Raw genomic sequence first — 23,683 nt, 5'->3', positions numbered from 1 at the left:
AGCTACGTCCCTGTGCATACTTTTCAGCAGTTCTTGATCCTGTTGCTCGCGCATTGCCTGGGTGCTTTCGTTCAGTTGCAGCAACAGCTGTGTCCATACATCAGAGTGAAGGGATAATTTTGTCACATAAACTGTTGGTGCTAGTACCCCATGCAGTAAATGCGCTTTTGAATCAGACCAAGAAGCAACACTTGACTAGTGCTCGTTTGACAGGAAATAAACTGACACTGTTAGCCCCTAACATCACACTAAAGAGATGTGCGACACTAAACCCAGCTACTTTGTTACCATATCCGGTGACTCTGCCTCAGTCACAGGAGTCTCATGATTGTATATTCCTTACTGAGGAACAGACAAAGGGTAGCGTCGACTTGCAAGATACGCCCCTTCCAGATGTAGATGGGGAACTGTGGGTTGATGGGTCCTGTTTGAAGTTACCAGATGGTACGACCTCAGCTGCATATGCAATTACTACACTTAAGACAGTAGTGGAGAAAGCTCGCATAGCACAGAAGTCGGCTCAAGCAGCTGAGCTAATAGCTTTAACACGAGCGTGTGACTTAGCACTGACTTGCGTGTGAACATCTATACAGACAGCCGCTATGCTTTTGGAGTGGCCCATGATTTTGGCCTACTTTGGAAGGAAAGAGGCTTCCTTACGTCCCACGTGATGCAGTTAATGCACGGAGAATTAGTGCATAATCTCTTGACTGCACTAAGATATCCAAAGAAGATAGCTATTGTGAAGTGTAGTGCACACAAGAAAGTCGTTGTAGAATGGTTGTTCCAACAATGGCCCTAATTATCCAAAAGTGATGTACATCCTATTATTTCAAAACAAGTGACAGAAATATAAAAAACAGATTTTCATTTTTATTTCTATTTTATTAGTGTTTATTATATTTTTTTCTTTTCTTTTATTCAATATAAAACATTATCTCATTTGCATATTTTATAAATATATTCACTCAAAGAACATGATTTTTAACAAATATGTACAAAATATCACAAACCAATTATAAATACACATGATTCAAAAATTGAAGAAAACACCACCTGATATCATATACACAAACTCAGAAATCCACACACCCTCACATCCAAACTTCATTCATACCACACCAGTAAAGGAAAAAGGGAAGAATTGATTCTGGGTTGGCACGATCTCAATGCCAATATTAAGGTCTCAAAAGGGAATTGAGAGACCCCTGCACCAGGTCGACGCGCGTTTCGGCGGCTCTAGGCCACCTTCCTCAGGACCCTCTTCTTACAGATTCCTTCAAGATATCAGGGGACCTAAAAATTATGTATAAAAAGACAATATTCTGTCACTGGAGTGAAAGAGAACTAATTTTATAAACTTAAGTAGATATGCTTTATTTAGATTAATTCAGAGACTCCTTACATAACCAGAAATGGTGTCGGAAAAGTTCATAATAGATAACATAGAGATAAATCTATTGCAAAGTGTGCATGGGGGTATACTGAACACAAAATCATTTATTCAATAAACAAGAAAGCAGAAGTACAAAAACACAATATACAGAGACTGGCCCGACAACAATGAAGGGATTTTTAATTTGCGTTTTCCTTCCATCAGGTGGGATCATGATATGTCAGATTGTATGACCGTCTACTTACGTTCAACAGTGAGTATTTCTTAATTCGTATTACTAAAATCCTATTGACATCAGGGATCGACGATATGGGTAGACAGGATATATATGAGGCACCTGTATAATGGATAACGGTGTCTTAAAACTCCATATTTGTAAATAACTTTACCTATGTAGGCTTATACCTAAATCAAGGGTAAAAAGAGGTATTCTTACATATTGTAGGGACCACATAGTAGATACAGGAAGATGGAATAATATTTATGATGGTATGCGTGTAATCTTCTCTATGTCCGGCTGGTTAGAAAGAAAATATGCCATATTTAGAGGCATTAGGACCTGGCTAACCCACTCACAATGTCGTAGAGTAATGTAGTAAAAACACACCTACTGGACAACAGACACCTAACGTTCTGATTGATACGAGGCAAGATGACAAGAGCGGTTATTTCTGTAGAAAGGGTATTTTCCTCATGTAAGTTCTAAAAAAAAAACAAATGAAGGTCTGAAAAGTAAAACGCCAGCTCTCAATAGCTCGTAACAGACCCCTAGGGATCCAAAAAAGAGATTCAGCTACATAAACAGTGCCTCGAAGCGGAGGTGTCTTACATTTGTAGATTTCCAAAAGGATTCTATTTATTTTTTAGATACACACCTTTTAAAAAGCCGACATCTACCGCACTGTAAATCCGAAGTTAGATAAAAGGATGGTTGTTTCTTAAGGGGGAGTTATTTACTTGGTATAAGTTCTAAAAAAAGCAAAAAGATGAGGCTTTAGAAAAGTAAGAACACTCAATCAATTGAAACTGACCCTAAACGATCCAAATCGTTTCAATTTATACAGCAAGTTCGTTAAAGAAAAAGATATCTTACATTAGTCAATGTCGATGAGTTCTCAAAGGAGTGAAGTTGAATATTAAGGCCGCTCGATAATTAAGTCCGGCCGTCTGCGAATAAAGATGTAAATACGTCATAGACCGACAACAAAGTGATAATACAATTTACAAGCAGTATGACCTCTGTGGTTCCACGGAGGGGTAAGTTAAGGAATATAAAAAGAAGTGCCTACGGAGGTTGGTGCAATATAGTCGCTACAGAGAAATAATTATTCTAGCCGACATGCATTGAGTTTAAGAGATGATACGTATCCCAGTTTCTATTACAGCATTGCTTACCGATGTGTCCTAACTCCGTGTCATTCACTCCCCTCCGTCCACCGATCTCGTGGTCCAAACGGCGTCCTTGATACTATGTCCGGTTTTATACGTCATCAGAGGGCGTCCCTACTCCAAAATAACAGCTATACTACCGGCGCTCACAACGATACGTCATAACGCGCTAGAAGATGCACGACAGACTAAGTTACGTTGTACGATTGCCATACATGAAAACACTGATACGAGTAAAGAAAACAAGTTTCCCTTATCCAGAAGGAAGGCTAATTCTTAAAATATGTACTACCTGTGTAACTGGCACTCAACACAATACATCATGATGGACTCAAGTAAAAGAAAAAGAAAAAGAATAAGCAGACTATACTACACTACACAATTACCATATATTAAAAATAGTGATCACGATAAACACTAAATAAAGATTACCCTATCCAGAAGAGAAACTCATAAATGGATCAGTCTATATAACAGAGGGGTTTCTCGTCCTGTTTACATTAAGGACTGATGTAGAAGAAAAGCAATTGTAGATGTTGCCAGTTGCAGTTATCATTCGAAATTGTTATGAAATAATGTTGTACAAGTACACATACATAGCCATGTAGCCATGTACAAAACGGGCATCTGTACAGTTTAGTTCATAAAAATGTAAAGAGCAAATATTATGCTACAGCATAGATACTGAGGTGGAAGAAGAGAATGTATAGGCAATATCCAGAAAGGATCACCAGATCTCTATTTGGTAACATACCACGAAATCTCCTCATTCAACCCGTGTTTCACGCAATCAAGATGGTAAATCCAAAAGGTTTCGCGTTTCTTCCGGGTAGTTTCATATCCAAGAAGTCTACTTTATAGTTATTGAAATTCACTGTGAATTTCAAATTTGGATCACTGGCATTGAGCAGCTGTGGTATGGCCTATGTGGGAGAAACAGGTCGCGAATTCCGAGTACGCTTTAGTGAACACAAGTCTTCCATCAGGACTAAAAAACTGATGGCTCCTTTAGTTCAACATTGCCTGGAGAAAAATCACAATGAGCAGGAAATCAGATGGTCTATTCTGGAAAAGGTAATATCGAGACCAGGCCAACTGAATGAAACTACCTGGAAGAAACGCGAAACCTTTTGGATTTACCATCTTGATTGCGTGAAACACGGGTTGAATGAGGAGATTTCGTGGTATGTTACCAAATAGAGCTCTGGTGATCCTTTCTGGATATTGCCTATATATTCTCTTCTTCCACCTCAGTATCTATGCTGTAGCATAATATTTGCTCTTTACATTTTTATGAACTAAACTGTACAGAGGCCCGTTTTGTACATGGCTGTGTATGTGTACTTGTACAACATTATTTCATAACAATTTCGAATGATAACTGCAACTGGCAACATCTACAATTGCTTTTCTTCTACATCAGTCCTTAATGTAAACAGGACGAGAAACCCCTCTGTTATATAGACTGATCCATTTATGAGTTTCTCTTCTGGATTGGGTAATATTTATTTAGTGTTTATCGTGATCACTATTTTCTAATATATGGTAATTGTGTAGTGTAGTATAGTCTGCTTATTCTTTTTCTTTTTCTTTTACTTGAGTCCATCATGATGTATTGTGTTGAGTGCCAGTTACACAGGTACTACATATTTTAAGAATTAGCCTTCCTTCTAGATAAGGGAAACTTGTTTTCTTTACTCGTATCAGTGTTTTCAAGGATGGCAATCGTACAACGTAACTTAGTCTGTCGTCCATCTTCTAGCGCGTAATGACGTATCGTTGTGAGCGCCGGTAGTATAGCTGTTATTTTGGAGTAGGGACGCCCTCTGATGACGTATAAAACCGGACATAGTATTAAGGACGCCGTTTGGACCACGAGATCGGTAGACGGAGGGGAGTGAATGACACGGAGTTAGGACACATCGGTAAGCAATGCTGTAATAGAAACTGGGATACGTATCATCTCTTAAACTCAATGCATGTCGGCTAGAATAATTATTTCTCTGTAGCGACTATATTGCACCAACCTCCGTAGGCACTTCTTTTTATATTCCTTAACTTACCCCTCCGTGGAACCACAGAGGTCATACTGCTTGTAAATTGTATTATCACTTTGTTGTCAGTCTATGACGTATTTACATCTTTATTCGCAGACGGCCGGACTTAATTATCGAACGGCCTTAATATTCAACTTCACTCCTTTGAGAACTCATCGACATTGACTAATGTAAGATATCTTTTTCTTTAACGAACTTGCTGTATAAATTGAAACGATTTGGATCGTTTAGGGTCAGTTTCAACTGATTGAGTGTTCTTACTTTTCTAAAGCCTCATCTTTTTGCTTTTTTTAGAACTTATACCAAGTAAATAACTCCCCCTTAAGAAACAACCATCCTTTCATCTAATTTCAGATTTACAGTGCGGTAGATGTCGGCTTTTTTAAAAGGTGTGTATCTAAAAAATAAATAGAATCCTTTTGGAAATCTACAAATGTAAGACACCTCCGCTTCGAGGCACTGTTTATGTAGCTGATTATCTTTTTTGGATCCCTAGGGGTCTGTTACGAGCTATTGAGAGCTGGCGTTTTACTTTTCAGACCTTCATTTGTTTGTTTTTTTAGAACTTACATGAGGAAAATACCCCTTCTACAGAAATAACCGCTCTTGTCATCTTGCCTCGTATCAATCAGAACGTTAGGTGTCTGTTGTCCAGCAGGTGTGTTTTTACTACATTACTCTACGACATTGTGAGTGGGTTAGCCAGGTCCTAATACCTCTAAATATGGCATATTTTCTTTCTAACCAGCCGGGCATAGAGAAGATTACACACATACCATCATAAATATTATTCCATCTTCCTGTATCTACTATGTGGTCCCTACAATAGGTAAGAAAACCTATTTTTACCCTTGATTTAGGTATAAGCCTACATAGGTAAAGTTATTTACAAATATGGAGTTTTAAGACACCGTTATCCATTATACAGGTGCCTCATATATATCCTGTCTACCCATATCGTCGATCCCTGATATCAATAGGATTTTAGTAATACGAATTAAGAAATACTCACTGTTGAACGTAAGTAGACGGTCATACAATCTGACATATCATGATCCCACCTCATGGAAGGAAAACGCAAATTAGAAATCCCTTCATTGTTGTCGGGCCAGTCTCTGTATATTGTGTTTTTGTACTTCTGCTTTCTTGTTTATTGAATAAATGATGTTGTGTTCAGTATACCCCCATGCACACTTTGCAATAGATTTATCTCTATGTTATCTATTATGAACTTTTCCGACACCATTTCTGGTTATGTAAGGAGTCTCTGAATTAATCTAAATAAAGCATATCTACTTAAGTTTATAAAATTAGTTCTCTTTCACTCCAGTGACAGAATATTGTCTTTTTATACATAATTTTTAGGTCCCCTGATATCTTGAAGGAATCTGTAAGAAGAGGGTCCTGAGGAAGGTGGCCTAGAGCCGCCGAAACGCGCGTCGACCTGGTGCAGGGGTCTCTCAATTCCCTTTTGAGACCTTAATATTGGCATTGAGATCGGGCCAACCCAGAATCAATTCTTCCCTTTTTCCTTTACTGGTGTGGTATGAATGAAGTTTGGATGTGAGGGTGTGTGGATTTCTGAGTTTGTGTATATGATATCAGGTGGTGTTTTCTTCAATTTTTGAATCATGTGTATTTATAATTGGTTTGTGATATTTTGTACATATTTGTTAAAAACCATGTCCTTTGAGTGAATATATTTATAAAATATGCAAATGAGATAATGTTTTATATTGAATAAAAGAAAAGAAAAAAATATAATAAACACTATTAAAATAGAAAGAAAATGAAAATCTGTTTTTTATATTTCTGTCACTTGTTTTGAAATAATAGGATGTACATCACTTTTGGATAATTAGGGCCATTGTTGGAACAACCTTTCTACAACGATTTGTTAGTCTTCCCCTCTGTTCCGTGGCCACGACTTAACCTTGAGGGGGTCCCATCTCACATGCTGCGTGCACACAAGAAAGTAACAGATAAGACAGGACAAGGCAATGCCTTTGCAGATCGCGTAGCTCATGAGACTGCAATGCAACGAAGCGCTACTTCCATGTACGTAGTGAAGTGAAATGAAATGAAATGAAAAATTGCATTTGTATAGCGCATAACTGCCCTGGGGCCTCGCAGCGCTTCACAAGTCACAAGCTGAGCGATGTCATGATGCTAGACAGGAAGTGCTAGATGTACAGAGAACTGCTTTGGTAGCAGAACTTGAGCAATGGGCCAAAGAAGGAATATTGGACGATGAGAGTTGTTAGCCCAACAAAGACATGGATAAGTGGAAACTGCCTGCAGCCTATTTACAACTTATGGTTCAAATGGCACATGGGCTGGCACATGTTGGAGCTCTAGCAATAACGAAATTGCTTACGCGAGTTTGGGAGCATCCTGCAATTGCCAGCACAGCTAAGAGAGTAGTACAGTCCTGTTTGATCTATTGGCAGTATAATCCTGGTAAAGGGACACAAACTCCTACAGGAGGGTTTGCTACACCGACTGCACCTTTTGAAGTTTTGCAGATGGATTACATCCAACTTGAACGCTGCAATAACTTAAAGTATGTCCTAGTGGTGGTATGTGCCTTCAGTAAATGGATAGAGGCATACCCTGCAAAGGATAATACAGCTCTCACTACAGCAAAAGTGCTCCTAAAGGAGTTTTTCCCTAGATATGGTGTGTGTAAACTTTTGCGGAGTGACAACGGGACCTCATTTTATTGGGCAAGTTGTTGAGCATGTCCTGAAAGGATTATGGATCAAACAGAAATTCCATGCAGTCTTCCACCTGCAATCAGCAGGATTAGTGGAGAGGTACAATGCTACACTGAAGCTGAAATTAGCGAAAATACTGGCTTGCACGTCTTTGAAGTGGCCAGATGCACTACCTTTGGCATTGTTGTCCATAAGATCGGTGCCACATTCACTATCTGGGCTTACACCATATGAAGTGGTATTTGGGAGACCGATGAATATTTGGGGAGTTCCTAAGCCACGCCCCATACATGATGTACCTTGTGTTCTGATGAATGATTATTTGGCCCAGTTAACCGATCTCTATTCATCAACAGATTTGAGAAGCTCTTCCTGACATATCTACAGGTGAGGCCCACGATCTCCGACCTGGTGACCAGGTTATGGTCAGAATTTTTGAGAGGTCGAACAGCTTAGATCCGAGGTGGCGAGGACCAGAACAAGTGCTTTTGGCTACGAGGACAGCAGTTTGAGTGACAAACAGAGAGAACTTGATCCATAGCACACACTACAAGTGTGTTTCGCCTACCTTGGTGGAACCTGCTGTGCTGACCTACCATCAAAAGATTCTGGATGCAGAGAAAAACCAAGCCATCCCACCTGACGAATCTGAGGTAGTATTCCCAGACCACACGATTTCTGGAGCATCGCGATACCAACTGAGACCAAGGAAAGTGCCTGCATTGTCCAAAAGGACTGGTTGAGGTACCGCCCTGGGTTGGTGAAACGGAGTGCTGATGTGGCAAGTGGGGGGATCAGTCCAGTGAAGTGACATCCGTCTTGATGTTCGGTGAAGAAATCAATGGCTGACCAGGGATAGGAGCTCCAACAAATTTTTTGGGACGACAAAATATTCATGTCTGCTCAAAGATCAAAAGTTGCTAAGATCTGCAATAAGAAAATCATTTGTGCTGCAGGGTTTGTTGGTGCTATGGTGGGTATGGCAGCAATTACATGGTATGTTGAGAAAGTGGCTCCTGTTCGAGAGCTTTTGATCGCCACTACTCCAGTACCAGTTGAGCTCAACTACTTTACGCTTCCCTACCATGAGCAGAAGCATCAACAATCCTACCTAAACAATACGTTCATCCAGATTTTGCATCATACTCATAATGCCACAAATACTACCAACTGTTGGGTGTGTGGGATGATACCTGCACACCAAAAGAAAGGAGGAACACGTTTCATTCCTCTTCCTTTTTCACATAATCGTTCTGTCAAGCCTGGTTTGCGCTTTTGTTTGCCTCAGAAAGCGCCAACATTACAGAGATGACAGTGGGATAAATCAATTATCACCATAGTAAAGAGTGTTATCCTGATGAGAATGGTTACCCTCAAGCTAGAGGAACTAAATGGGAATGGGAGGAGTACCAACCTGACAATACTTCCATGCCACATGTTTTCACAAATACGAGGACTATAAAGAACAATGGACCTTTTGTAATTTCTGTGACTAGAGCTAAAGCAGACCTATGTATTAGTAGTGTTGGGAGAATTCCAGTGGGGAGAAGTGAATGTACTGCAATTCTAACCATTGAAGGTTCTAATAACAGCAGTTTTACGTCTTCACATAATACTTACTTCGTGTGCGGAAATAAGGGATATTATCAACTACCTGTTGGGTGGTCAGGGGTCTGCTATGTGTCCTTTCTGTTTCCCCCTGTGTTGCTGGCACCTGCATTGTATCACCGTAACTTTAAACTTTACAATGACATTTCCAAAAACAGAAATAAGAGGACAATAAGTATGGATGAAGTTGACCAAACTGACACCGCTTTGCAACAATATGTCGACTTTAACTTGGGCTTATTTTTCTTCGTGGGTGCTGCATTGAACAGTAGAAAGATAAGGCGATTGACTCGTGCTGTGGAAGCTGTTACCAATCAGACAGCAATGGCACTTGGGAACATTGCAGAGGAGCTGCAAGTGGCGAGGATTGTATATGTGAGTAAAATACCCAGGCAAATCCTCAATAGAACACTAGCACATGAGTAGTGACATTAGCTCAAACATATTTTTGAGAAAATAATCAGAAAAACGTTTTTGCACATTAAGTGTATTTTAATTTCTATTATAAAACATAATTCATTGATAAAAAAAGTTTTAAGTACATTTGTATCGATACATGATAAAATATTCCAGCATTATACCATATGCGTGAATTTAGACATAAGTAGGTACATATATGTTACAATAAAAAGATGGTTTCCTGTCTACGCGTTTCGACACAACTGTGTCTTCCTCAGGACTGTACCATCATATTTCTGTAAAAAAATATATATAAAAGATATTTACAAGTCTGTATCTACAGTGCAAAAAAACGTTTATAATGTACATTTTGACATTTCATAAATAGTGCTAGTGTTCTGATTATCTCAAAGTCTAATAATACCTCTAGACATTCATACATGAGAGGCATCATTTATGTACATATATACAAATCTATATACATATCTATCGAAACCTATTTACATCACTGCTACACCAATTTACTATACATCCACATCTATAGTAGAGAATGGTAGACCATATTTATGATTTCACAGGAAAGATAAGAGCAATAGAAAAAGCCTGTAAAGGTTTACGTATTTACGTTATCCTCAAAGCTTTGTTTGTCCTTGAGCCATCTTATTAATATGACATGGTAACTGCTTATAGGCTAATGTCACAGTGTTTACAGCATTTTATGAAGGGTCCTCTAGGGCCATGTTGGTTAGCTGTACACTTTATTGTTATATTATATAGTCTGCTTACCTATAGATACCAACACATGGTACCGGAGTTAGAACCAATATGGGGCAGATTACACAGCAATGGATCCCAGGGTAAAGTAAGAGTTGATAGGTTCTGCAGAGAGAAGGGGGGAGTGGGGATCAGAGTGCCAATCAGTGACTCAAACACATAAATTGCCATTCTAAGTTCATTCTGGACTGTCCTGCATAACTTTTATTGTGGGTATCTACAGTTATAAATACCCAACAGCCTAATAAAACGCACTATGCTTGCGTAAATATTTTGCTGATCTCATTAGCTACATCACACGGTAAGTATAATAATTTTATTTATTATTACTATTGTGAAGTGATGAGAACACACGATATAGTTCTCGTGTTTAAATAGCCGATTACTGCCATATCTAATTCAAGGTTTAAACCTTAAAAACTAAGATTTCGCCATTTAGAAAGTGGACTATAAGCTGGCCTTGCCGGTAATACCAGGTCATGATTAATGGGTTTTACCTCCAAAGTTGATATTCTTAGAACAGCAGCTTTATCACGTTTAAAAACAAATATTTCCTCCTGCATAGAAAGAGAGTGCAAGGCAGAAGCGTGAATAGCGTCAAAATTGTGGATTAATCTGCCAAAATGCTGTTTCATCTATTGTAAAACAGCAACAATGTTTACCTGTTTTGGTGACAGTTATTGTGAACCGGCTGCGTGTGGTTCCCGGCGTCCTTATTTGTGTATCTATAGGGGAAGCATTGACATGGCTACTGTTATTTTAAACTATATGGAAAGGTAAATGCTGGCAAGATGCTACATTACCAGTATTTTACATAAAAACGCTTTAGCGGATGCCGGTAGAAACAAGATTGACATCATGATGAGGAACAGATATGTCACAATATTATATCACCTCCTCATATGCAACAAAAATGTTTACCTGCTTAAAAGGCAATTTAAGTATGGGCCGGCTGCATATGGTTCCCGACAACTTTGATTCTAAGAGGGAAGCATGAACACGGTTGCTGTTATTTGAACTGCAGGATACAAATGAATCCCAGTAAAAATACCGCAATACTAATCTTTTACTGACAGCGCTACAGCGGGGGCCGGAAACAGTGTAAGCCTCGTGTACTTTTAGTTAAAAAGATGAAGATGACTGCTAACAAAACTACCGCATATGCAGTTGATGTGAAAACGCTATAGTAGAGGGAGGCTCACCGTAATTAGCACCCTCTCACTCGGTCGGCTAGCTTGGCTCGGCTTCAGAGGTTAATCTACGTAGCCTTGCTGCATGTGGTTCCCAGCGTCTTTGGTGCTGTAAAACGGAACACCCGCAGTTTTAAATAGTTTGCTACCTGATATTTAAAAGTAACAGCTCATGGCTTTTAGCGCATTCGCCTACAGCTTACCGTGAATTGCAGAGCTGAACACGGACCGGTGGCAAATGGATCCCGGCGGTTTCTGAAAATTCGGCATGAATCTCAGTTAGGCTTATACATTGGCTATATATACCGGCTCCGCTCATTGGTTAAATTGCAGCCATGTGTTTCTTAAAGGGAAAAGCTAGCATTTTACGCATTTTTTTTTTAAGGTCTAACTGAACTGTATTTTGGGACCCTATACAGGGAAACTATTTGTAAAACCCGTGTTTGCATACATAGGGGATAAAGAAATTAATAGTTTCCATGTAAACCCATTTATAAACTAGGACTTATAACCCAATACATTTTTTTTTATATTATTGCATTGATCCATGGTAGATCATTATTAAGCCCATGGGAAAAGGTATTCAAAGAAAAAATCCAGTATACCTCTCTTTTCTTTCTAATTTTATCTCCACCATTGCTGTTGGATGTATGGATCTTTTCTAAAATCCTCCATCGAATCTGTGAGGGTGCATGGTGAAACTCAGAGAAATGTAGGGCCAAAGGAGCTGCCATTTTGCGTGTTTTTATGGCAGATCTGTGTTCGGTGAGACGAAGTTTCATGGTTCCTGACGTCTCACCGACATAGCCTAAATTGCACGGACATAGTAAAAGATAAACAACATTACTGGTATTGCATGTCCATAGTTCCTGAGCTTGAATTCTAATCTGATTGAATGTGAAGGTCTCACCTGAAATAATACCCTCACATGACTGGCATGAACCACATCGCGAAGTTTCCTTGATGGCATTCCCGCCTTCAAAAGACTTCTGGATGTATGGAGTCTTCCTACCTGAGCCCTCGAAGCGTGATCTTACCACTAGATCTTTCAAGTTTTTGTTTCGACGATGCGCAAACAAGGGCTTTGGTAATTTAGGTTGAGTTGATTCTACATTTAAAAGATGCCAGTTTGAATTTATGATTTGTTTGACTGTGGCATTAAGTGGAGAGTGTTTAGTAATACACACTAACTTCTGTTCTTTTTGTTGTTTGTTGGAATTAAGTAGCACATCTCGATCAAAGTAACGTGCTCGCTTATATGCCTCACGTACTAATCTGTGAGGGTAGCCACGTGCAATAAATTTATTTTTCATCTGTTCAGACTGGACATCATAGTCCCTAATGTTCGTACAATTTCTACGCACCCTAAGGAATTGGGAGAAAGGTATCCCATCCTTTTGATTCCTTGGGTGGTAGCTACTAAAATGAAGCAACGTGTTTCTTGCCGTTGGCTTCACATGTAGGTCAACTTCCAGTGGTTTGACACATTTTTGATGTTAATATCTAGAAACTCCACTTTAGTTGAATTAACATGTGCAGTGAAATGGAGATTTCCATCTGCCAGGTTCAGCCATTCCAGGAACTCTACGAGAGTCTGTTCCCCATTGGTCCAAATGAAAAAAATATCATCTATAAATCGGTACCAATGGGAAACAGACTCATAGAACGGTGCCATCTCATTATATATGTTTTGAGATTCGAATTTCGCCATATATATATTGGCTATCGATGGGGCCATTGCTGCCCCCATACTGACGCCTTTCGTCTGTTGGTACATGTGTTCACCAAACTGAAACACATTTTCTTTGAGTACCACTGATAAACATTGTAGAATAAATGGCTTATTGCATGGTATCTGATGTAAATCGATAAACCAACTGGTGGCCTCCATAGCTTGATTCTGAGGGATATTGCTATAGAGAGCTTCAACATCCAATGTTACTAAAAGGTCTTTATTCTCATTGAAAGGTAAATGTTCTACTTTAGCAAGGATTGTAGCACTCCGAAATCATATGGTACTTTATGTGATTTTGGCTGATCTAGGTGGTGCATGTCGCATCATTGGCAGCAGCTGTTGTGTTTTCATTTCGGATCACTCGCCTTCAGTATATAATGCAATCTCTAAACTACATAAGATTGCTGCGGAGATTCACCCAGAGACTGGTACATGGACTTTTTCAAACTGGTTGTGGACACTCTTTATTGCTTGGGGCTGGAAGCTACTGACTATGCTATGTATACTATTGGTGATACTATTTACATGCTGTGTATGTATACAATGTGGTCCCATGCTTTGCTCTATTTGCATCACTGCTTGTACACCTGCTAAAAGACATGTTGCAGAAATGAAAGCCCAACAAATGCTAAATAAAGAGGTCACTGAACTGATGAGCATCGATGTACAGGATGCATATCTAGAATACCCCCGATGAACCAATGTCTTCAGCTAATGCTAAAAGGGTTGTATGCGATTGGGTTAGCATTAGCAGAAGCCATCCTGTATTTAGCGGCTATCTTGTCCGTTTTGTGGAATCCATTTTGTTTGCCATGTGCTACCATGTGCATGCCATGTGCTCTCTCCTACCTTGCTGTTGTCTGCTCTTAAAATCTGCCTAGAGACAAGTTATATTTAGCCTATTCCACTTTGCACATGCTCAGTTGAGCTTGCAGCTGCAGTTAGTCCGTAAATGTCAGGATGTGTTCACTAGAATTAGCAACTGTTAGCCCCTCCCACTTGTTGACTGTGCATTTTCTGTATGACCTTATATGTACCTAAAACCTACTTCCTGTACTTGTACCGCCTTCTTTTGAGCCCCTGTGTGGGTATAAAAGGACCAAGCTCCTTCCATTCAGGGTGCTACTTCATACATTGCGGAAGGGTGTTGTGTGAATGTATTTCCACCTCATGAGGTTAATAAACTTTGTATTTTCTATTACAGTTTCTGTGCCAACTTCTATCCTATTGGTCTGAGGACTTGTGCAGAGAAGGGCGAACCCCTAGCACTGGTAGGCCTTGCTGAGGCCCACCACCACACACTGAGTCATGATAGATGACTGCTAGCCCTCCCTCTTTTTTAAATGGCCTGTCCAGTGTGTAACAATGAAACCCCGGGGGAGTTGCCTTCACTAGGTCCAGTCCAGATGCATTATCTGTCCATAATTCAGTAATGAAGGTCAGCTTTACATCAAGTTCCTCCAACAGTAGAGCACTTTCCGTGCTATGTTTAATTAAGGATCTGGCATTGAGTAAAATACATTTTAAGGGACCAATCTAAATGGCATTAGTCTTCTTAACTGACCTAATGCCTGGACCAAACGCTGGCATATTAAGGATACGGGGAAGTTGTTACCGGCAGCTAACACAGAGAGTGCTTTCCATGCCACTGCATTTAGGTACATAGAGGGGCAGCATGGACTACTCTTACCAGGGTTCAGTCTGTGCAACTCCTCATTGGTGTACCTCATAATATTCTGGGTAAAATAGCCAGGGAGACTGGCCCTGATCCCGGACAGAGTGCGGATGGGCACAGAATACGGGCTTGCCTTAGGCGCGCCAGCGGCGCGTCCACCTCAGCATGCGGGCTATACAGCCCAGCGTCTAACCACTAGACCGCTAACCGGTAGAATGATGGTTTGGCGGTTTGAACCCCCTCACTCCCTTTAATTCCCCTGTGCAATAATCAATGTGCAAATTCGCAAATGAGAGCAGGCAGGTTAAAAGAACATATGTCAGTATAAAATCAATTGAGAAAGTATAGACCTTGGATTACAAAAGATGGTCTCACCTGGTGAGCATTCAACACAGCTTTGCCCAGGAGACCAGCGCAGCACGTCCGTGTCAGCATGCGGGCTAAATAGCCCAGCGTCTAACCACTAGATCACTAACCAGTGGAATGGTGGTTCGGTGGTTCGTTCCCCCTCCCTCCCTTTAATTCCCCTGTGCAATAATCAATGTGCATATTCGCAAATCAGAGCAATGAGATGGTGACGCATCTAGGTATGTTTGACCTAGGAACCTGCAAGTCAATTCCCCACATTTGACTGGTGTGCAATCCTCAATTTCAGCTATTGGCCTCAGTTACAGTAAATGTCTGGAATACATCAGACTTGTTTACTCCTCTCTACACTTGAACAAATATTAGTATATAGAATGCGCTTGAGTAGGGGTGGAGGAACTTTGTAATACACAGAGATGCGTACTCAGCAAAGCAAAGCAGTAAAAAATTAAAATACAAAGCAGAACCAGTCCACTCCAATGCAGGCTCTTCAGGTGAAATGAAGAGTGCAGCACAATGTGAAGCAAAGAATGGAGCTGAAGTCAAAGGCCTCATTGGAGGCTGAGAAGCAAGATAAAACCAACAGCAAGGCAGAAAGTGAGGGAACACTGGAGTCAGAGAGTGCAGGAGAAACATCTGGGCCACAGTCACCACACATCTTTAAATCTGGAGCCTGCAGACAGTATGCAAAACAGGAATACTGCTCTCAATTAATACAGCAGCCCTGCCTGTTTTAAACAATATCCACTCTTTTCTATACAGGTGAAGTCACAGCATGAGCTCCAGGCCGCTCCTCATACTCCAATAGTGGCCCAAACACAGACCTTCCCTTCTGTCTAATGAGCTTATCTGCAGATCAAAATACTTATCCCACACCTATTATATCCTCCCCAGGAGAGGAAATTAGCCAAAGCAAACAAGGACTGTCAATAATAAAAGGAATATACCCGGAGAGCCAGAACTCAAGACAAGCATTGGAGATAGTAGAGGTAGTGGAGACGGCAGAAAGGGAAAGAGAAATACAAGACAAAAATAATAAAAGATATGCTAGCTACTATTCTAAGTGAAATCAAAGACTTGAAATTATTGCAAGCTCAAGAAATAACTATACTTCATGAAAGACTTTCAAAACTGGAGGACAATATGTCCAACACACCTAAAAGACTAAATGAGGGGAAGAACCATATTTCAAATTCGGAGGATAAACTGATCAATATGCAAAAAGAGGTCACACGAATGGAGAGGGTAAAGAATCAGACCGAAACCAAACTACAAGATTTGGAAAACGTTAATAGATGAGCCAACCTTAGCCTGGTGGGTATACCAGATGTTAGTGAGGGCACTCAAGTACTGAAGTGGACTGAATCACTTTTAAAGATAGTCATACCAGAGCTGGAGGTGGACTTAACAATCTTAAGAGCCCAGAGAGTCCCAACGCAGAAGCAGACAAATGCAAAGTAACCACGTACAATACTTTAGAATTTTTCTGACTATCGAATTAAGGATCGACTTTAAGTACAGCAATTGTAAAGAGAAGTTTTGTATCCTCCGAAGTACCACAATGTAAAACAAAATCTGACATGTCAGCAGCAACAGTACGTTGAAGACAAAAAATCATGAAAATGATTGATCTATTAAGTAAAAGGAGGCTCAGGCATTGATATTCCAACAATCTAGGCTTAAAATTCTCTCTAACGGTCAATTCGTTTTGTTTACAGACATAGGAGAGGCTCAAGCATTTCTCACAAAACTGGCTATTGAGAACATTTATTACTGTCTACTGGATAATAGACTGAAGGGAGACCTAAAATGCTACTAGTTACACTTGAAAAAAGCACATGGGGTTATGGCGGGGGGGCGGGACATCTAGACTTAGATTCCAGACAGATCAAAGATGAGCGCAGAACGGGTGTACCACAATGGCATCTAGGCAAAAGTTGGGGGTGAAGACGGAAGCATGGGCAATCCATTTTCACAGGAAGTTACAGGATAAACCAGGGTGTGGGATAGTGGGCGTGTTGCAAACTGAAAAATGAGAGTTTAAGTGCACATGCATAGATACTTGTCAGAACACAACTAGGGGGCCGATTATGATTGCGGTTTTCCCGCATACTCCGGGCCGGCGGAAGCCACCGCCGGCCCGATGGATGCGGGAAAATCGCCGCGGAGCCTCCAAAGACCCACCGCCATATTAGGATGGCTGGTGGGTCTTGAATTCCGTCCGCAGCTATTCTGCCGCGGTCGCCTTTTGACCGCGGCGGAAAAGCTCTAATATGGCTGGCGGTGTCTATCAGTGGAGAAGTGTGGCTCAATGGTTAGAGCGGCAGACCCTGATGCAGAGGTCTAGCCCGGGACCAGGGTTCAATTCCCTGCCTTGGCGGATCTTGGGCTCAAAAATTCCACGGACCTGATAATTCTCGCCTCGGTGCCTATTCCAATCATGGAGTCCCACTCTGCAACTCTGGGCAATAGCTTGCTTAATCTCCACAACGGCCCCCACAACGCTAAGGATGCCTGGCCTCCACCTTGGGGGTGCCCAGGAGTGGACACCTCACAGGGAAAGCCAGGATGGGTTCCACAGCGGTATTCGTACAAGCGCCTTGAGACCCTTGCGGGTGAGTAGTGCGCTATACAAGTATCAATTTACAATTTACATTTACGGCCAGCCATATTAGGATGGAGTAAAAGTCATGCTTTTCCGCAGCGGCTTCTCCGGCGTGGAAAAGCATACGGACTTTGACTTCGGAAGGGGGGGTGGAGGGTGCACATGGGAGGTACCTATGGTACTCCCCTGCATTTGCGTGCACAAAGCAGCAGGCACCGCGCGATGCCTGCCGCTTTGTGCATGCAAATGCAATGCATGCATTTTTAACCTTGCGGCGGGTGCAGCTTAAAGCTGCACCCGCCGCAATGTTAAAGATAGAGGATGTGACCGCCACCCTGGCGGTCACATCCTAATCTGCTCAGAGGGAACGCCGCAGCCCTTGCGGACGTTCCCTCCTGCTCAGGGGTCGCGGACGGACTCAAGTTCGTCCGCGATCATAATCGGCCATTAAATTGGATCAATTGAGGTGAAAGCAAAGGCAAACATTTAATAATGTTAAAGATAAAAGGGAAGGCAGACGGGAAGGTGAAAACAGTTAAGAGATAAATAAGGAAGATGATAGGGGCTTTGAAAGTCACTACATCACCTTAGATCATACAATGCACTTTAGGCTATGTCATAATATTCATAGAGACTTTGATAAATGGATAGGCAGCTCAATGCACATGACACTTTATCGAGGGAAATGGGGGTTTGGGGATACTGCATCCCAAACATATCTATTTTTGCTGTCAATATATTTGATAGATAGTACATTTGATGCACTTTATGTGGGAAAACAGAGATATCATGAGGCACAAGTCACTTTATTTTATGCCCAAAATATAAATGTTGTTGATGAATGTTTCTTTTTGGGCGGGAGTAGGAGGGAAGGTATGCCATCTCTAGCTCATACGAAACCAGGATGCATAAAAAGGTCTGAAGGTAATAACATTTAATATTAATGACCTCAATGATAGGCACAAAACTCAAGCAGTCGAATGTTAAACAAATCTAAAGATAACAATAGCCACAATCTATGCACCAACATTAGATATTCCCCAAACCTTGACATAATTAAAACAGGCATTAATCAATATCTCTGGCCAGGTGATTCTGGGAGTGATTTTAATTTTTTGCAACATGTGTCGCTTGATTCCTCCTCCATAGCTCGGAGAAAAAATAAGGCACTAACGGCTAAAGCTTTGGCCAATTGCAAAAGAGAATTAAATCTGATCGACCATGGTGCTCACATTTTCCCAATAAATGGGATTTTTCCTGTTTTTCTGCAAAACATAACACAGCTTCTAGAATAGATAATTTTTTTGATTCACACAGCTTTACATTGATATGTTAAGAATACAGAATGTCTTTCTGGGGCTAGAAGGACAGCTATTATACACAAAAAGGAGTTTAGAGGGTACAAAGAAACAGGTCGCCCCCACTCACAGAGTTCAACACAACAAAAGACCTGTTCTGTTCAATAAATGAACTGCTAAATGCGTCCTTCATGAATTCACAGTCACACAATATTGTATGACAGGACAGCTGAGGTGTGTATCCTGTCTGTTCTAAGGTGACTTCGGTCACTTAGTATTCTAAAAACTGATGTGCCTGCTGTCTCTCACTATGTGTCCCACCCCCATTTGTAAAGAAAGGGAGAGTAGTGTGAAGAATAATGTGGAAACAATAAGGAAAATATAAAAAAATGTATGAAAAAAGTTGACAGTGCCTCACAGGAGCACCCGACTCGAGGCCTTCTGAGAGACGTTGTGGACTACGGCAGTATGTCCCCGAGACCCTCCTCACGTGTCTACGGAACAGCGCTGTTGCTTGCCTTGGCCCCCAGCTGATTACCAGTGATCTGTCAAGAACTGGCTGGGATCCAAGGAATCGCCTGCAGTGGCGAACATTGGACCACCCAATAAGAGGCCTTCAAGAGGATGCCGCGGCCTACGGACGTGGACCCCTAAGGCCCTCCCAGAGAGATGATTTGAGGTGAGGTGGTGCTGTACCGGGGCTGTGGGGTTGATGGGCTGTGAGTGTGTCTTCCCGATTTGAGTCATGATGTGTGGGGACCCCGGAGATAACACGAAACTGGGTGCATAACGTTAACCCCTGGACTTGCCTCTATTAATACTGATGCCGGGAGCCTCCCTGCCTTGGTTATTGGAATAGAATGCAAGAAAGTGGCCCCAAATGATGACATGAGTGTAGCGCCAAGGTAGGCCTCTCGCCCAAGCACATACCGGATGGGGCCTAATTGACAGAGGGGATCTGAGCATATAACAATGTGTCACTAAGTAATTTAGAATAACTTTTCCCCCTTTTTGGAGTCGAGAACTACGGGGTGAGCAATTGAGCTAGCACTAACCCTGAAACGGTACCCTCCCAGCACAACCTGAAGACAGTAATGTTTGCGGACTATCGACTCGGCGGCTCTGGGGACCATCGAGGAGCGGAGACATGCAGATCTAGGCTGAGAGGCGGGGATCACGTCAGTTGACATTCCAGGACCTAAAGGGTCCATCTGCCCTCCCTCCTATGGGGCGTAATTTACCTCATCATAGGATTTACTAAGACCTAATCATTGCAAACAGTGGAGTGTTAATATAGCTCACCCCACCAAGTAGAACCCTCTCACCAAAGTTGGTAAGAGCGGAGCCCTTTATATTAAGGTCCTGATGAATGCCGCGGACCCAGCTGGGCCTACAGGCAGAAACATGTTGACCTCACATACAGCGGTGGGGGGACACTAATACACCGATCACCTTATTTTAACTACCATATGGATGTCAGCACTATTAAAACTAAGCAGACACCCATAATGGCCTTTTAACTCACTATATATTTTTCTTTGGGCCCCCACTTAGATTAGAAGTGCATCCCTGTCGTCAGGTGCATGCCCGCCCTCTATCAAACAAGGTTTTTAGAGGGCGAGGACTGGTCAATGATGAAGGATGACACCCAGTGGTGTTTGCGACCAGTCCTTCACTTTTTGTGAGATGCCTGCACTCACAAAATAACACTTCACTTACATTAGCAATACTAGGACTGGTAGCGGTTCATTGTGGTACACAGTTCATGTTGGAGGCTGCCGCCTACCAGTACCCCGTGCCTCTGGTTCCCTCAGTCCAGATTTATCTGGCCATTGTGGTTACACACGGCTCTGGGGACAACACATTAGAGAGAGAACAAATGAAGCCATAGACCATGGCTGTTTTGTTCTTTTCTGCACTGGGACCCCCACACAACATCTCCCTCATAAACCCACTACCACGTCACTGTCGGTGCAACGGGGCGTACAAAGGGAAGGCAGCCTGACGTGCCTACCACAGACATGTCCACCCAGAGGGACTCCCAAACATCCTCCATAAGCTGTTTTCCTCCGATGGCTTTGTCGCCCCCCTCTGATAAACTGGACAAAATCCTTCTTAAGATCAGGGAGACACGTCAGTCGCTGGAGCAACAGCTAGGCACACTTTCTACCGGCCTCACTCTCCTCCGAGCCGACCATGGTAAACTCAATGACATAGTCAAGGACCACGCACAGACATTGTTAGAAATTGCACTGCAACATGAGGATCACGCTGTCCATTTGTCACAGATGCAAAAAGCAGTTGAATACCCTCCAGAATAGGGTTGAAGATGCAGAAGGATGGGCTAGACACAATAACATCCGTATTATTGGTCTGCCGGAACGCTCAGAGGGCCCGAATGTGACCCAGTTTGTCGAACAGCGGCTGAAGGACTACGTAGCTCCAGAAGGCCTTTCTTCCTTCTTCTGTGTGGAACGGGCTCATCGAATCCTTACAGGCAGACCGACGGCTGGTAGGCCGCCCAGACCACTAATAGCTCGCATTCTCAACTATAGGGACCGTGACCATCTACTACAGAAAGCCCATGAAATTGATCCCATATGATAAGACTATACAGTACAGGTGCAAGGTCATAGAGCCTCCTACCAGCCACTTAAACAGAAACTTCAGGCCCTTGTCCTACAGTATGCCCTGTTGTTTCCTGGATGGCTGAAAATTATTCACAATCAGAAATCCTACTTTTTTGAGGACCCTGAGACTGCAAATGCCTGGATTGAGGCTGCTCTACCTTCACAGGCTCTGGCCAATATGGATCAACAGTTGAGACATGCTCAATCACAGACAACCAACACCGGGACAGGCCCTGATGGAGCAGGAGTAGGCACTGGTGGTGTCTGCCTCTCTGCGTGGCCCCATGGGTGTCGCGTCCCTGGAACACTCAGAAGATAACACTCTGCCGTCGGGCTCTGAGATCAATGATCCCCCGTTCCTGACAATAACCCCGCAGACAGTGAAGGACCTCTTTGGTTGACGCTGCTATTTGACCATATGACTCTCTCATACTCAAGGCCTTATTTGGACCTCATGGAGGGAAGTACGATAGTATCAATGTATGCATAATCTAACTCTCTTTTTTCACCCCAGGTTTCTGTTCAATATAACTTATTATAGGGTTCCAGCATGTATGTAGCTCCGTGGGTACGGATTCCTACAAGATCTGGATAGGTACCACCCCCCCTGCAGATACTGCAATGTATGACTGTTTGGAATTAGTACATTGTAACATAGGTTTGAACCAATGTAGTTTGTCTGTTGGCCCTAGTATTAGGTGTTATGGTTCATGGGAAGTTAATTGGTTTCTGGTCCAGCTGGTCCTACCTACCATTGTGTATTCTACCTATGTATCCTGGGCAATTCTCTATATTCTCTTGATCGGATATGGCAGAATTAGGAAAATATAAAATACTGACATGGAATGTGCGGGGCATGTGGTCAGTCCACAAGCGACACAGGATTCTTGCCCAGCTAAATAGGCGGAAAATCCAAATAGCTGTTATTCAGGAGACACAATTAACAAATTCGTAAGTCAGTAGACTATAACGCATACATGCAATATAATCATAAAGATGCAGATAAATCAGGGACCCTACTGGCACTTCTTAAATGGGACATTCCCTCCCCTGTCCCGATAACAGAAATCTCCCTTCCGGATGGTACTGTTGTCTCCACTCAAGCAGACTTTAACATGGTGTTTTGTACATACTACTGCAACCTGTATAGCACCCCAGCAGCTGCTTCCCCTGATCACCTGGTAGCCTTCTTCGGGGACCTCACATTCCCCACATTATCCACAGATGATCAATCGGAATTGGAAGCTCCTATCACTCAACTTGACATTAAGTTGGCCATCAATGACCTTCCCAGAAAAAACTCCCAGCCTGGATGGGTTACCTGCAGAGTTTTATGTGACATATGTGGCACAGCTCACCTGCATCTAGAAATACTCTACAAAACGGCACTGAAAAAAGTACCCTTCCCTTGACGACTATGCAAGCAATGGTTACCTCTCTCCCCAAGCCAAATAGAGACCCATGCAACATATCAGGGTATCACCCCTTCTCATTGCTATCCACTGAGTACAAAATACTTGGCCAGGCACCTCCTATCCTACCTCCCAAAGCTTATCCACATTGACCAATGTGGCTTACACTGGGCCGCAATACGTCCTTAAATATCAGATGTCTCCATTATATAATGGAAGCTGCGGCAGACCTTTCTTCTACGATCAGGTGCATTTCTCTTGGTATGCGCCAGGCGTTTGATACACTCGATTGGAATTATAAGTTGACTTCTAAGGAAAATTTGGTATTCCCAAAGGTTACTTGCATTGGGTTGAACTATTATATTCCGCTCCTACAGCCCGGCCAGGACTGGCTCTCATATCTCTTCAGCATATCTTATAGCCAGGGGTACA

The sequence above is a fragment of the Lissotriton helveticus genome, chromosome 6 (assembly GCF_964261635.1).
Source record: "Lissotriton helveticus chromosome 6, aLisHel1.1, whole genome shotgun sequence".
Classification (NCBI taxonomy): Eukaryota; Metazoa; Chordata; class Amphibia; order Caudata; family Salamandridae; genus Lissotriton; species Lissotriton helveticus.
This window is presented reverse-complemented; position numbering follows the sequence as displayed.